Here is a 13,935-nt window from a genome sequence, read left to right as displayed (position 1 = left end):
AAGTCAAGAGTCTCTTTTAAAAATAAGAACTTTTGGTATCAGAAAAATCAAAATCAAGAATAAAAAATAGCAACATCAGCATTGACATAATATATTATTAGCTGGTGATTTCATTAATAATATTCACAATTTAGAATATTATGAGGTGTAAAGTACTAACCCCATTTTACAGATGAAGAAACTGAAGAACAGTTAAGTCATCCCACCTAGCTATTACTCCAGCTGTAGAGGTTGAAGCAACAACAAAAACAAACCAAAAAAAAAAACAAAAAACAAGGCTTGAAAGATTGTGAGGTTTGATCCTCAACTCTCCAAGAGCAGAGTTCTTCCTACTAGCCTCCTAGCCCTCCTACCCCCTAACAACTTCAGCGAATTCTAAATTCCATTCTCTCCCATCCAGTCCCTACAGCTGTCTTAGAAATTACCCCAGGGCACCACAAAAAGCTACTAAGCTGAGACACAGTGTATTTATTAGGACAAAATGCCAGCCAATTGTGAAGTTGAGGGCAACAGTATCTGGGGGTCCTTGGTATAGTACCTGCCAGAAGTATAACAAGCATTCAGGGGCTGTTGAATGAATATCTTCTGACTAATCCAAATGGCCACTTTATACTTTTTAATACAAAAATGACACAATTTTCTAATAAATTACCCCCCCATTCAGAGGGAGTATCTTTCCTTGTAACAGGACACACTATGTAACTGCAGGTATACAATATGCAAATACACTGTATTTTATACACACACACAAACTGCCTCTATCTCAAAAGCATACACCATAGCTTCTTATCTTCTGTTCACAGAGGCCAGAAGAAGGTGTCAGATGACTTGGAGCTGGAGTTACAGATGGTTGTGAGCCACCATGTGGGTGCTAGGAATTGAACTCAGGCCCTATGGAAGAACAGCCACTTTTCTTAACTGTGGAGCCATCTCTCCAGCCCTGTCCATTCATTTTTAATAGGGTGATTTTCTTAAAATTCATAGTGCATTAGCGAGATAGCTAAATTGAGAAATGCCCATTAGAGCATTAATCATAACTAAAAAAATTCCAAGTGCTCACCTTTCTAAGACTAAAATGTTTCAGTTAATCAAAACCACTCAGAAAAATTCAAAAGACTCAGGGTTAAAAGAACAGACAAAAGGTATTTGAGATCTGACATATACAAATTATGAAAAAAATCCTCTAACCATATACTCAATCCTAAAATTTTCAGATAACAGTATTTTTCTCATGTAAGAAAACATCATCACAATTAAAAGGTGCTCACCCACCATAGCAACTGTTAAGTAGGTTTTTTTTAATCTAAGGCTAAAAGACACAAAATTTGCAAAAACCAATAGAACACCACTCCTAGCTTTATCTTGTGATGTAATTATCTATTCCCTCAAACTTTTAAAAAGGCCCAATCCTTGATTTCTATAACATGTTTCGTCAACAACTGCTGGATTCTGATCTGTAACAAAATATTTAAATATTGGCTAGAAATTATCAATTGTTTCTTTTCTGTGAGAAAAAATTCCAACTGTTCACTTTTCTAAACAGACTAAAATGTTTCAGCTAATAAAAAACAACTCAGAGCCTGGTAGTGGCGGCATATGCCTTTAATCCCAGCACTCAGGAGGCAGAGGCAGGCAGATCTCTGTGAGTTCGAGGCCAGCCTGGTTTACAAGAGCTAGCTCCAGGACAGTCTCCAAAGCTAGAGAAACCCCGTCTCGAAAAACCAAAATAAAAAACAAACAACAACAAAAAACCCAGAAGAACTAAGACCAGTGTTAAAAGAATAGAATAGATAAAGTGGGGGCATTTGATATGTGACATATATAAATTGTAAAATATTCATGCCTATAATTCCAGCACTTGGAAGGTCAGGGACGAAGAAGAGCAGAAACTCAAGGTCATCCTCATCTACTTACTGAATTTGGGGGGAAAGGGGGGCAGTGAGGTGAGGCTTAAGACAGTTTCCTGTGTAGCAGCTCTGGCTGTACTGGAAATCACTTTGTAGAGCAGGCTGGTCTGGAACTCAATGAGATCCGCCTTCTTCTTCCTCCCAAGTGCTGGGATTAAAAGAATGTGTCATTCTGGAATGGCTGTCTCTGAACTGTGTAGACCAAAATGGCCTTGAACTCACAGAGATCCACTTGCCTCTGCTTCCCAAGTACTAGGATTAAGGTGTGTACTATTATGCCTTTTTCATAATTTTAAATCAGGTATTACAAGCATTACTATTGTCTGAAAATGCTAAGCCCTTAGCAAATTAAATGGCAAACCTCATCAGATGTAAGTTTCTGCAATTATATATTTATATACAAGTTGTCAGGTTACCATACAAGTTATAAACAGTTAATATGTTGGAGACATTTTCTGAGCTAGGTACTAACTGTCTCTCAACTAATATAGTCTTTCAACTAATCCTCACAATGACTCAATGAAGAAGCAGGCAGAGAGAACTAACTATAGTCCCAGGTATTTTAGGGTGCTCAAGGAGAATACAGGTTCAAAGCCACGACTACAGTCTTGACCAGGATCCTTTAGACAGTTCTAGAGTCATCCTGGTTGCCCTTTAGAGGATAATTTTCCTTACTGCAAAGTCTAAAAGCCAAACTCGAACAGAGAATCTCAAAAGTCCATTATACCCTGAAATGTTAATTTGTCAACTGTATTCCAAGGAATCACTGTGAGTTCTAGGAAAGTGTGGGCTACAAAATGAGATCCTTTCACACAAAAAAAGAAAAAAAATATTTTGTAGATATGATTGCTAAATCTAACCTCAAATGACAATGGCAGACAGAAATAAGTAATATCTTTGAGTAAGCCGCACTGTGAGAGAATAGACACAGCCAACGTCCAGTGACGCTGCCAGTGATTCAGCACTAGATCCAGCACTCTAGCAGGTTTTCTAGGCCCTTCATATTGCATCTGAGAACAGGAACAAAATATTTAAACATTAAGGACTTAAGAGATGTCTGGGCTGTTAAGAGCACTTAAGTTAAAAGGACTCCAGTTCAATTTTCAGTCCCTACATGGAAGCATACAACCACCTTGAATTCTCTCCAGTTCCAGAGGAACGAATACCCTCTTTTGGTCCCTATGGACATTAGATATACATGCAGGCGACACACACATATTTTAAATATCAAGCTCAAGGCATAAGTGCTACTTTATACATTATTCTAGGAATAATCTTCGCTGCTTTTGTTCTCTAGAAAACACCTCCACATTCTGAAATAAACCTAGCAAAAGTCAGTGTAAAGTTTTCTATTGTTGCTGTAACAAATTACCAGAAACAAGAAAAAAGCAACATAAATTACATCAGTTTCAGTAAATCAGAAGCAGAGTGAGCTTAATTGGGTCTTGTTGAGTGGCCAACTAAGCCAAACCCAAAGTATCAAGGAGCCATTTTTCTGGCTGGAAGCTCTGGGAGGAATCTGCTCCCTGCTCATTCAGGTTGTTGACTTAATTTCCTATGGTTGCTGGACTGGAGAACTGGCTCCTCTGATGGCTGTCAACTGGAGCTCTCTTGTTGCACAAAGCTGCTTGCTGTATTCATAATTTCCCTGTTGCCAGCTCCCAGAATGGTAGGATGGAATCTCTAACTCCACCCAAAGCTCTCTGCTTAAAAAAGTCTCACTATGTAGTCCTGGCTGACCTTATACTCAGACTCACTTGTATCTGCTTTTGCTTTTGGAATACTGGGATTAAGGGCATGGACTGCCCCATCCAGAAGCAGGTTCTTTGCTTTTTAAGGACACAGTGCTTAGACTAAATCTCTGGGGGAGGGAGGGGACAAACAAAGACAGAGTAATCCTTTGAGTCCCTTAAATTCCCTACATCAGCAGTTCTCAACCTGTGGGTTGTATCCCCTTTGGGGATTGAACAACCCTTTCAGAGGAATCACGTATCACATATTTACATTATAATTCATAACAGTAGCAAAATTATAGTTATGAAGCAGCAATGAAATAATTTTATGGCTGGGGCCACCACAACATGAAGAACTGTATTAAAGAGTTGCAGCATTAGGAAGACTGAAAACCACTGTCCTAAATAGTCTTTCTGCCACATAACAATATTCTAGGGATTAGGGTACCAACATTTTAGTAGGGTCATTGTCCACTACAGTCCATCCTACAGCCTCCAAAGATTTACATTCTCCCACAAAACACATACATCCTATACCAAGTTAAAGTTCCCAAAGGTCTCAAACCACTATAGCATCAAGACAAAGTCCAAAAGTCTCATCTAATGCTTTCAGGTTAAAAAGAAAAACCTAAATCTCAGCTAGGCGTGGTGGCATACAATTGTAACGTCAACATTTGGGAAGCAAAGACAGGAGGATAGTCAACAAATTCCTTCCAAGCCAGCCTGGTCTAGCGAGCTTCAGGTTATGAAGGCACACATGGCAAAATCCTACCTCAAAACAAAATCATCAACAAAATATCATCATTTAATTTAGGTATAAGATGTTCTGGGCTACAATATGTTAACTAAAACATTTGGGATACAAACATAAGAAATACACCCAAAGCGAAGCCAAAGTCCACTCCATTTCTTGCCCAAAGAAAATTCTCTGTTGCTTTGTTTCAATCCTCTCGGCTCTTGGTCCTACTATAAGAGACAAGGGTTTAAGCATGCTCACATCCTTCTATATGCAACAATCCTCTTTAATTTTTCCTACTTCTTTTTTTAATTGATATTTATTGAGCTCTACATTTTTCTCTTTCTCTGCTCCCCTCCCTGCCTCTCCCCTCCTCCCAGGTCCCCATGCTCCCAATTTACTCAGGAGATCTTGTCTTTTTCTACTTTCTACTTCCCATGTAGATTAGATCTATGTAAGTCTCTCTTAGTGTCCTCGTTGTTGTCTAAGTTCTCTGGGATTGTGGTTTGTAGGCTGGCTTTGTTTGCTTTATGTTTAAAAACCACCTATGAGTGAGTACATGTGATAATTGTCTTTCTGGGTCTGGGTTACCTCACTCAAAATGATGTTTCATAGATCCTTTTTTTTTTTTTTGCCAGAATTTTGAAGCTAAAAATACTTTTTTTTTTTTTTTTTTTTTTTTTGGTTTTTCGAGACAGGGTTTCTCTGTGGCTTTGAAGCCTGTCCTGGAACTAGCTCTAGCTCTTAGACCAGGCTGGTCTTGAACTCACAGAGATCCGCCTGCCTCTGCCTCCCAAGTGCTGGGATTAAAGGCATGTGCCACCACTGCTCGGCTAATTTTTTCCTACTTCTTTCAATGGACATTAGCATTGTTCCTTTGGGCATAAAATTATCAAGAATGCAATGGGGCTTTCTTTAATTTCACGGGGGTCCACTCCTTTACAAAGATATTCACAATTAAAGCAAGCTTCACCTTCATCATTTTGCTAGGACATCTAAGTTAAAAAACAAAACAAAAAAACACCTAAGTTTATTTGCAAATAAACTTACAAACGCTGCCTTCCATAGCACAAGATATAATTTCTGTTTCGTTTGCTGTTACGTGTAACTCACTCCTATCTCAGTCTTCACTAGTAAAGTCCCATTCCTACTAACAATCTGTTCTAGGGCTTTTCTACCACAGTCTTCAAAATTCTTCCAGCCTCCACCCACTGGCACTTCTATGTTTAGGTTAACAGTACACCCTACTCCTGGTACCAAAATCTATTCTAGTGTTCTGCTACCATAGTACCATCAATGTAGTGACTTATAGCACCACAAATTTATTATCTTAAGTTTTCTATGGGTTACAAATTGGGTGAGCCTGGCTAGTTTAGGGTCTCGAGGCCAAAATCAAGTTATCTACAGAACCGTTTTACTTGCTGAGAACTCTGGAGAGGAATCCACTTCTAAGTTCATTCAGATATTGGCATTCAGCTCCTCATGGTTGTAGGACTGTGGTCTTCATTTCCTTGCTATCAGATACTAGAGGGTACCCACATGCCTTCTCATATTCTCTTTGCAGCCTTCTCTAAATGCACCTAACGGAGTCCCTCTCATGCTTTACATCTGTCTGACTGCCCCATCCACCAATCTAATCCAAATGGAAGAGGTACTCTACTCTAAGTGCTCATGTAATCAATCTGTGACTAAACCAGGATCCAGGTTAATTTTCTATTTTAAGATTTTTGGGGCTGGAGAGATGGCTCAGTGGGTAAGTGGAAGTACTGCTCTTCCAAGGGCCCTGAATTTCATTCCTAGCACCCCCACCAGCACAGCTTACAACTGCCCATAATTCCAACTCCAGGGGACTCAACACCTTTTTTCTGGCCTCCATGAGAACCCACATACATATAATTTAAAATAAAATCTTTCAGAGAGTTTTAACATTAACTACACCTGCAAAGTACTACATAACAATATATTTACAGATTGTGTAGATGGATACACACAGGTAAGGTATCATTTGCCCCATGTTTAGACATTAAATTCAATTCTTTTTCTTTCTTTCTTTTTGTTTTGTTTTTCAAGACAGGATTTCTCTATGTAGCCCTGGCTGTCCTGGAACTCACTCTGTAGACCAGACAGGGCTCAAATTCAGAGATCTGCCTGCCCCTGCCACCCAAGTGCTAGGATTAAAGGCATGCACCACCACCTGGCTTAAATCCAATTTCTAAGAAAAGTCTTCCTTATCTTGAAGTGACTGTAAGATCTAAAAATGTTATGGTCAGGCCTGAGCTGGTGCTAAGGAAGCAAACAAAGACCTAAATTCAATCCTGAGCATCAACATAAAAAGTCAGATGCAGAAATCCTAGCATAGGTGGGAGATAGGAACAAGAGCATCTCTGGTGCTGGCTGGATGAGCTAAATCATGGAATTCCAGATTTAGTGATATATTGTCTCAGGAAAAGAAAAGGAATGCTAAAATGCTGGGTGGTGGTCCACACCTTTAATGTCAGTCTCAGGAAGCAGAGGCAGGTGGATCTCTAAATTCGAGGCCAGCTTAGTCTACAGAACAAGTTCTAGGATAGCCAGAGTGACACAGAAAAGCCCTGTATCGAAAAACAAAAACAAAACAAAAAAGTAAAATAAAATTAGGCAGAGGGGTTAAAGAGCTAGCCTAGTAGCTAAGAATGAGTATTGCTTAGCTGGGCAGTGGTGGCGCACACCTTAAATCCCAGCACTTGGGAGGCAGAGGCAGGCGGATCTCTGTGAGTTTGAGGTCAGCCTGGTCAACAAGAGCTAGTTCCAGGACAGGCTCCAAAGCTACAGAGAAACCCTGTGCCGGAAAAAGGAAAAGAAAAAGAAAAAAAAATTTAAAAAAAAGAATGAGATTTGTTCTTGTAGAGGATGGAAGTTCAGTTCCCATCACCCATACTGGGCAACTTATAACTGCCTGTAATTCCAGCTCCAGAATTTCCAGCCCATTTCCGGCCTCCTTGGCCACCAGCACTCATGTGCACACACATATCCCCACACAGACAAAGAATTTTTTTGTTTTTATTTTTCGAGACAGGGCTTCTCTGTGTAGCCCTGGCTGTCCTGGAACTTGATCTATAAACTAGGCTGGCCTCAAAATCAGGTATCTGCCTGCCTCTGCCTCCTGAGTGCTGAGATTAAAGATGTGAGCCGCCACCACCACCCAACAGTCCAGACACAGATCTTTAAAACAAAACAAAACAATCAAAGAAAAGGTTTAATAGCTTAAAAAGGCAGAGAGCAATTGAGTAAGACATCTGGCCTCCGTGTTCACCTATAGACAAAAAGCATACACACATGAATATATACACACACACATACGAAATGTTATGTTCAGAGACAAATTCAGTACCAAGAAGCTGGGTGTGGTAATCACACCTGTAATTCCTTATATTTGAATGCTTGGGCAAGTGGACTCCAGACCATCCTGGGCTACAAAATACAAAAGCAAGCAAACAGTAACAGAGTGGAAGACTCAAAACCTCATCATGGAAATGTTACTGCCTAGTTCAGTCAAGTCCCAACTTCCAGGTCACCCAGAAACTGACCCATGATCTCCCTTCTCCCCTGAGTACTTGATTTTCTGTTCTTGTTTTCCATAAAAGCCAAAATAAAGCAGGTATGGTGTGCGTAGTTTGTGTCAAAGAAAAGCTGCCAAAGAGTAACCTAACTTTTCAACTATTAATAAAACCAATCTAAGTAAATATCCAACCCTTTCCTTCTTTCTTCAAGTTACACATCCTCCTCCAACAACAAACTAAGGCCAAATATTTCAAAGTCAAGGGAGGACAAGCTTGCCCTGGTAGGACTGCAGCAGGTGAACTTTCCAAGATGACATATAGGGAAGAAGTTAGTGTCTGTCCTGGACATTCAGCCTCAGGTCTACTAGGTAATTATAACCAGCTACAGAGATGACTGCTGAAGTGACTCCTAACAATAAGCTGTACCTAGATGGGAGGAATTCTGAACATATCAGCTAGCCCCTTTAATAACAACTCATATGGCCTGAGCACTTAATGTTTGCCACACAGTCTAGCAAACGCTTGATACAATCTAAAGACACTCCTTAACACAAACTTATAAACTTGTAAGCTAGGAAATACCACAGTTTAACAAGTAGAAAAACAATGCCTCCAGAGGTTAGGTCACACAGCTAAGTCAGTGGTTCTGATATCTGAGAAGCTTAGGGAAGTTTTACTTCATTGTCACCGGCCTATATGGCCAGTTATTTGACGAAATGAGGTCTCCAAATTTTGGGGGGCAAAAAAAAAAAACTTCCCTCCCTACTTTGGTTTTCATTTTTTTCTCCCCTAGGCCCTTTCCAAAAAAATTCAACAGTTACAAGAGAATCAGTTCCCCAAATAACCTGTCACCTTTTCAGAAAGAAGGCTTTATTCCCCCACAACAGCAAAGACAAGCAGCAATTCTTCCAACTCTGACTCTGGTTCCCCGAAACAAACTCCAGAAGTTTCACCCATCACCGGCCTAATCTAGATCTGTTCCAAAACTGCAAAAAATCATAGAAACAAATTCGAAAGTACTCTTCTTTCGAAAGGTCATTAACATGTCTAAACTCTTAGCCAACTTTCTTCTTCTACTACTTCTCCTCTTCCACCCAGGCTTCCAAGGAGCCCTCAAGCCCAAATCCGCTCGATCGGCCCCAATTCGTGCTTCCCTCGCCCTTCCTCACCAGCAACCCCGCCCCGGGCCCCGTCCACCTGGCACCGGGTCTGCAGGTAGGAAGTTCAGCCCCGCCCAGAGGAACCCCAGAAAGGGCCCTCTCCCCGCTGCCCCGCGCGGCGCAGGGATCCGTGCCACTCTGCCCAGCAGGCCCCGATCTCTCCGTGCGCCTCCCCAGCACCCGCGCGCGCCCCCCACCTCCAAGTTGTCCCTTAGTCTCCGCCCAGTCCAGCCTCCCTCCTGCAAGAAGCAGGAGTCTGACAGCCAGCTCTCCACCCTCGCACCGGCCGATCCCTCCGCCTCGCTCTGCGCCCTCCAGGTCGGCGGCGAGCGTCCGGGATGGACTGCAGGGGCCTCGGCTGCTGTGTGCGGCGAGGGGGGCAGGGGAAGGCGACAGGCCGCCTAGGCGGAGAACGTGCAGGACGACCTCGCCCTGCTGCCTGGGCCTGGGCTCACCCGCGCGCCCCGATGACCTCGGCCCGCGGCTCCCTAGGTACCTGCGGTGGAAGCGGCAGCGGCAGTAGCCGCGCTCCCCTCTCCTCACACAGACAATATGGCGGCGGCGGAGGAGGAGACACACGGCTCGGCCGCCAGCCGCAGGGACCAGAGCGAGGCTACAGCCTCCAATGCCGGAAGCGGAAGCCCCCTCCCAACCAGCGGCGAGGCGGAGCCGGAAAGGGCGGAGCCGCCCCGCCCTCGTAGGCTCCGGCTGCGTGCAGCCTTGCTGGCTTGTTCAGTGTCATCTGAGAGCGTTCGGGGTGAGACTGCGGAGCTGAATTGGAATTCTGATCGTAAAACTTAATAGTGAGAATTCTAACAGAGAGGCGCATTTTAGTTAGAACCTGTAATAGGTGGCTAGACAAACCATGAGCGTCCCATCAAGCATACACACGGTTGGATTGACCCAGCCGAAGATGGCGTTATGTTAGGTTTCCCGCACTACGCCTAGCGAGAGAGTCACTAGCCGACGAGGCCCTTCCTTTCTGCAAAGAAGCATGCGCGACCTTCCGTACTGTAGAGTGAAGCATCCTGGGAACTGAAGTCTCTCCTGCCTGGACCCCCTGGTCTAGGTTTTGGTTTCCAGCAGCACTTTTTTTCCCCTTCAAACTTGGAGTTTAGACTAACGAAAGTTGGGTACCGTAGGTGGCGTGACTCTAGGTTCTACAGTTCTGTAATCTAGGAAAAGCTAGTAATAGCTCTAGAGAAGAAGGCCCCGTTCCATCTATGGAATCCTACCCAGAGCTGCCTACTTAGATCACTATAGGGTTGTCTGCCTTTCAATCCACCCTCATCCTCACTCTGTTTGCACGTGTTTCCTTCTCCAAACAGGCGCGGGGCTCTTTCTGCTGTGCATACTGGAGTATGTTCTTTTGCTCAAAATACTCCTGTGAGGAGTCTCAAAATTCCCTCTTGTGCACCAACACTCGGCTTATATTCAACATCGCCCCCCTCAAAAAAAATTTGCTCAAACCCCTTCCTTTTAGTCTCTTACCTTCTGTAAAATTCCTGATGTGCCACTTACTAAGACTGCAAACAATCCCGGAACTTGGCAGTGTTGGCTCCCTCTCTTTGAACTGTGCTACAATTACCTTGTGGACTGGAGAACTTGCATGCATTGGTCAAATTCATCCAGGGGGTTTCTCTTCTGAGGAACTGCCCTCCTTGAGTTCCCAAACCCAGGTGCCATCGCGTAGCAGCCTGAGGGCCCTAGCTGACCTCCTCCATCAGACTGTGAGCCCCCTAGCAGACAAAAAGCTGGTGTGTCTGTGAGAGCTGCTGAACGCTATTGATTATTAGCCTCACCTCTGGTGGGGCAGAGGTGTGAGGGCTGGAACAAGGGTGAGGAGGCTGGGTTATTTCTGTAGCAACCATTCTCTCCAGCTGCCTCAGAATAACTGTGTGTTCCAGGGATAGGCTTTCCACCCTCTCCAGCCCTCCTTTCACGGTGTGTCAGCTGACTGGCACCTCTGCTCCCAAGGAGACTCTCCTGCCCCCACCATGAAAGGAGAAGGATGGTGGCTTGCAGATATGTACCAGTGACTTTAGAGAGCTGTCAGTTAGCTTTTATGGGCCTCTCCCAGACAGGCCTGTGATGTTTGATCCAAGTTGCCTGAGCATCCACAATTATCTGGGTGTCTGCAATCTAAAGCCATTCTCTTCCCTGGGCCCCAGTTTTCTTATCTGTGAACTGAGGTGATCAAACAAGATGATCTCAAAGTTACCCAGCTGGGCATGGTGATGCATGTCTGTAGTGACTGCACTGGAGACGTAGAGGCAGGAAGATCAGGAGTTTGAGGCCAGCCTGGGGTTCGTGAGACCAGTCACAAACAAACCAGAGAGCTGTGTCTGGGATGTAGCCCAGTTGGTATAGTGTTTGCCTAGCATGTTCTAAGCTCTCAGTTCAGTTCCCACAGCCTGCATAAACTGAATCTGGTGACCTTCAATTGCAACCCCAGGACTTGGGATTAGGGAGTTTGAGACCAGCCTGAAATATATCAGATCCTGTCTCAGATGAAAGAGGGGGGGGGGAGATAGATAATTGGATGATAGAAGAGATAGATAGATAGTAGATAGATAGTAGATGAGTGGATAGATAGAAGAGATAGATAGATAGATAGATAGATAGATAGATAGATAGATAGATAGATAGATAGATGCCATGAAGGACAACAAGGAGATGTGAAGTAGATTTAAAGCTTTAGATAGCCTAAGTGTTATGAATGAAAATGGTAAGTGGTTCTGAAGTATCCAGCAGCGCAGAAGCCCACTCTAGGAAGGGAAAAGCAGGTACAGAGGTCCCAAGGCAGAAAAGAGCTTGCTACATTTGAAGTCAGCCTAGGTTCTGAAACACTTATAACTAAGGAAGAAAGGAATAGAGAATATGGGAGGAGAGTGGTCAGGACACTGGGCTGTTTCAAGGACGCCGCGCCTTTGAGTGAAATGGAGGTCTTGTTGGGCTTAGCACATCTGTCTCTCTGATGGCAGTGTTGACCTGAGCAGTGCATAAGTGGCCTGAGTTTTTATTTATGTATCTATTGTGTTGTGTGTGCACATGTGTGTATACATGTATATATGCACTGTGTTTATGTTTGTATAGGTGACTGAAAAGGCCAGAGTGGACAGGCAGTTACAGCCAGTTGTGAATCACCAAACCTGAGTCCTCTGCAAAAGTAGCAAGTGCTCTAAGCCTCTGAGTCATCTCTCCAGTACCCCCCTTTTTTTTTCAAAAAGATTTTATCATACTTTTAGCCCAGGCTGGATCAAACCCTTGACAATTCTTATGCCTTAACCTCCCAACTGCTTAGATGTAAGCCTGAACCTCACTACAGGCTCAACACCAGGATTGCTTTTTTTCTTTTCTCTTTCCTTTCTTTCTTTTTTTTTTTTTTAAAAAAAATTAGCTGGTGATAGTGGTGCACGCCTTTAATCCCAGCACTTGGGAGGCAGAGGCAGGCAGATCTCTGTGAGTTCGAGGCCAGTGTGTCCTACAAGAGCTAGTTCCAAGACAGCTAGAACTGTTAAACAGAGAAAACTTGTCTCAAAAACAAAAACAAAAAACAAACAAAAATAGCATATGTGGGGGGGCGTGTGTGTTTGTGTGTGTGTGTGTGTGCATGCATGTGGGGATCAAGAACAACTTGGAGGAGTCTGCTTTTCCCCTCAGCAAGTGCTTTGACTGGCTGAGCCATCCTTACCAGGATTTCTGCTAGCTGGATCCTGTTTACCTCTGAGGACAAGGATGCCAGAAACCAGAAGATTCTCCTCAGGTAGACTGGTTGAAATTATTAGATCTAACAGGGCTTCCAGGGTTACTGCCAGACTACTTCCAACTTCATTACGATCTCATCTGCATACTAAATGGTACACTCTCCAGTGCCTTGACAATTGGCAATTGTCATAGCAACGCCTGGAAAGAACCATGAAAGGAGGGAAAAGAGGGCTGCAGACCTAGCAGAGTAGGGAAAGCATATACCTCCCAAATATGAGGAGCCGAGTTTACTCCCAAGAACCTAGAGGGGGGAAGGTCCAAAAGATGTGGTAACACAGACTTGTAGTGCCAGCACTGAGCAGGCAAAGGCAGGTGGAGCCCTGAGGCCTAAAGACCAGCCAGCCTAACCTATTTGGTGAATACCAGGCCAAGTAAAACACCATCTCAAAACCAAGGTGCTGCCTGACAAGCAATGCCTGAAGTTGACCTACAACCTCTATAAACAAGCATAAGCACACATGCATAGGCATCCACACACAAACATATAAAAAGAAAAAAATGAGGGGCTGGAGATATGACTTAGTGATTGAGAGTACTTGTTCTTTCAGAGGGCCTGAATTCAATTTCCAGTACCCACATGGTGTCTCACAACCATCTGTTATTCCAGTTCCAGGAGACCCTATGCCCTCCGTGGCACATAAACATACATGCAAGTAAAACACTCATGCATATGTTTAAAAAGAAGAAGTCGAAATTGCTTGCCTCACGATGTATGCAGAATGCTCATTTTTATATTTAATTCTCATATAATAAGACAAGGTAGAATGAAAACTATCCCATTGTACCGTTGTGGAAACTGAGGGCCAGGGAGATCACAGCCTTCTAGCCTCGGTCATTAGAGCTCGTTTCTGTACTGTGACCCCGATATCAGATTTCTGCTGCTTAGCAAGCTAACAAAAGGCACAGTGACTTAAAATGACACCGTTCGTTTCTTTGCTGCCTCTGCAGTTCACGGATTTACCTTGGGACAGCTCTTTGCTTTATTGCATGGTTTTGTGTGGGCTCACTCTGTGTCTGTACTTAGCAAGCCGACTGTTCCTCTGTAGCTTTCTCTACACATCTGAAAAATGGCTGCTATTGTGATCTGAATAT

At 43.5% G+C, this 13,935-nt stretch overlaps 1 protein-coding gene across 1 annotated transcript in view; it reads right to left on the bottom strand.

Annotated features, from left to right (window-relative positions):
• The window catches only part of Csnk2a1 (casein kinase 2 alpha 1), a 41,021-nt gene extending 31,307 nt beyond the window's left edge, over positions 1-9,714 (bottom strand). Inside the window, 1 exon segment of the mRNA XM_042055062.1 lies at positions 9,572-9,714. The gene's annotated coding sequence lies outside the window, so the exon portion shown is untranslated.
• Positions 9,715-13,935: the final 4,221 nt, after the last annotated feature.

This window comes from Arvicola amphibius, chromosome 5 (genome assembly GCF_903992535.2).
Source record: "Arvicola amphibius chromosome 5, mArvAmp1.2, whole genome shotgun sequence".
Lineage (NCBI taxonomy): Eukaryota > Metazoa > Chordata > Mammalia > Rodentia > Cricetidae > Arvicola > Arvicola amphibius.
This window is presented reverse-complemented; position numbering and strand designations above follow the sequence as displayed.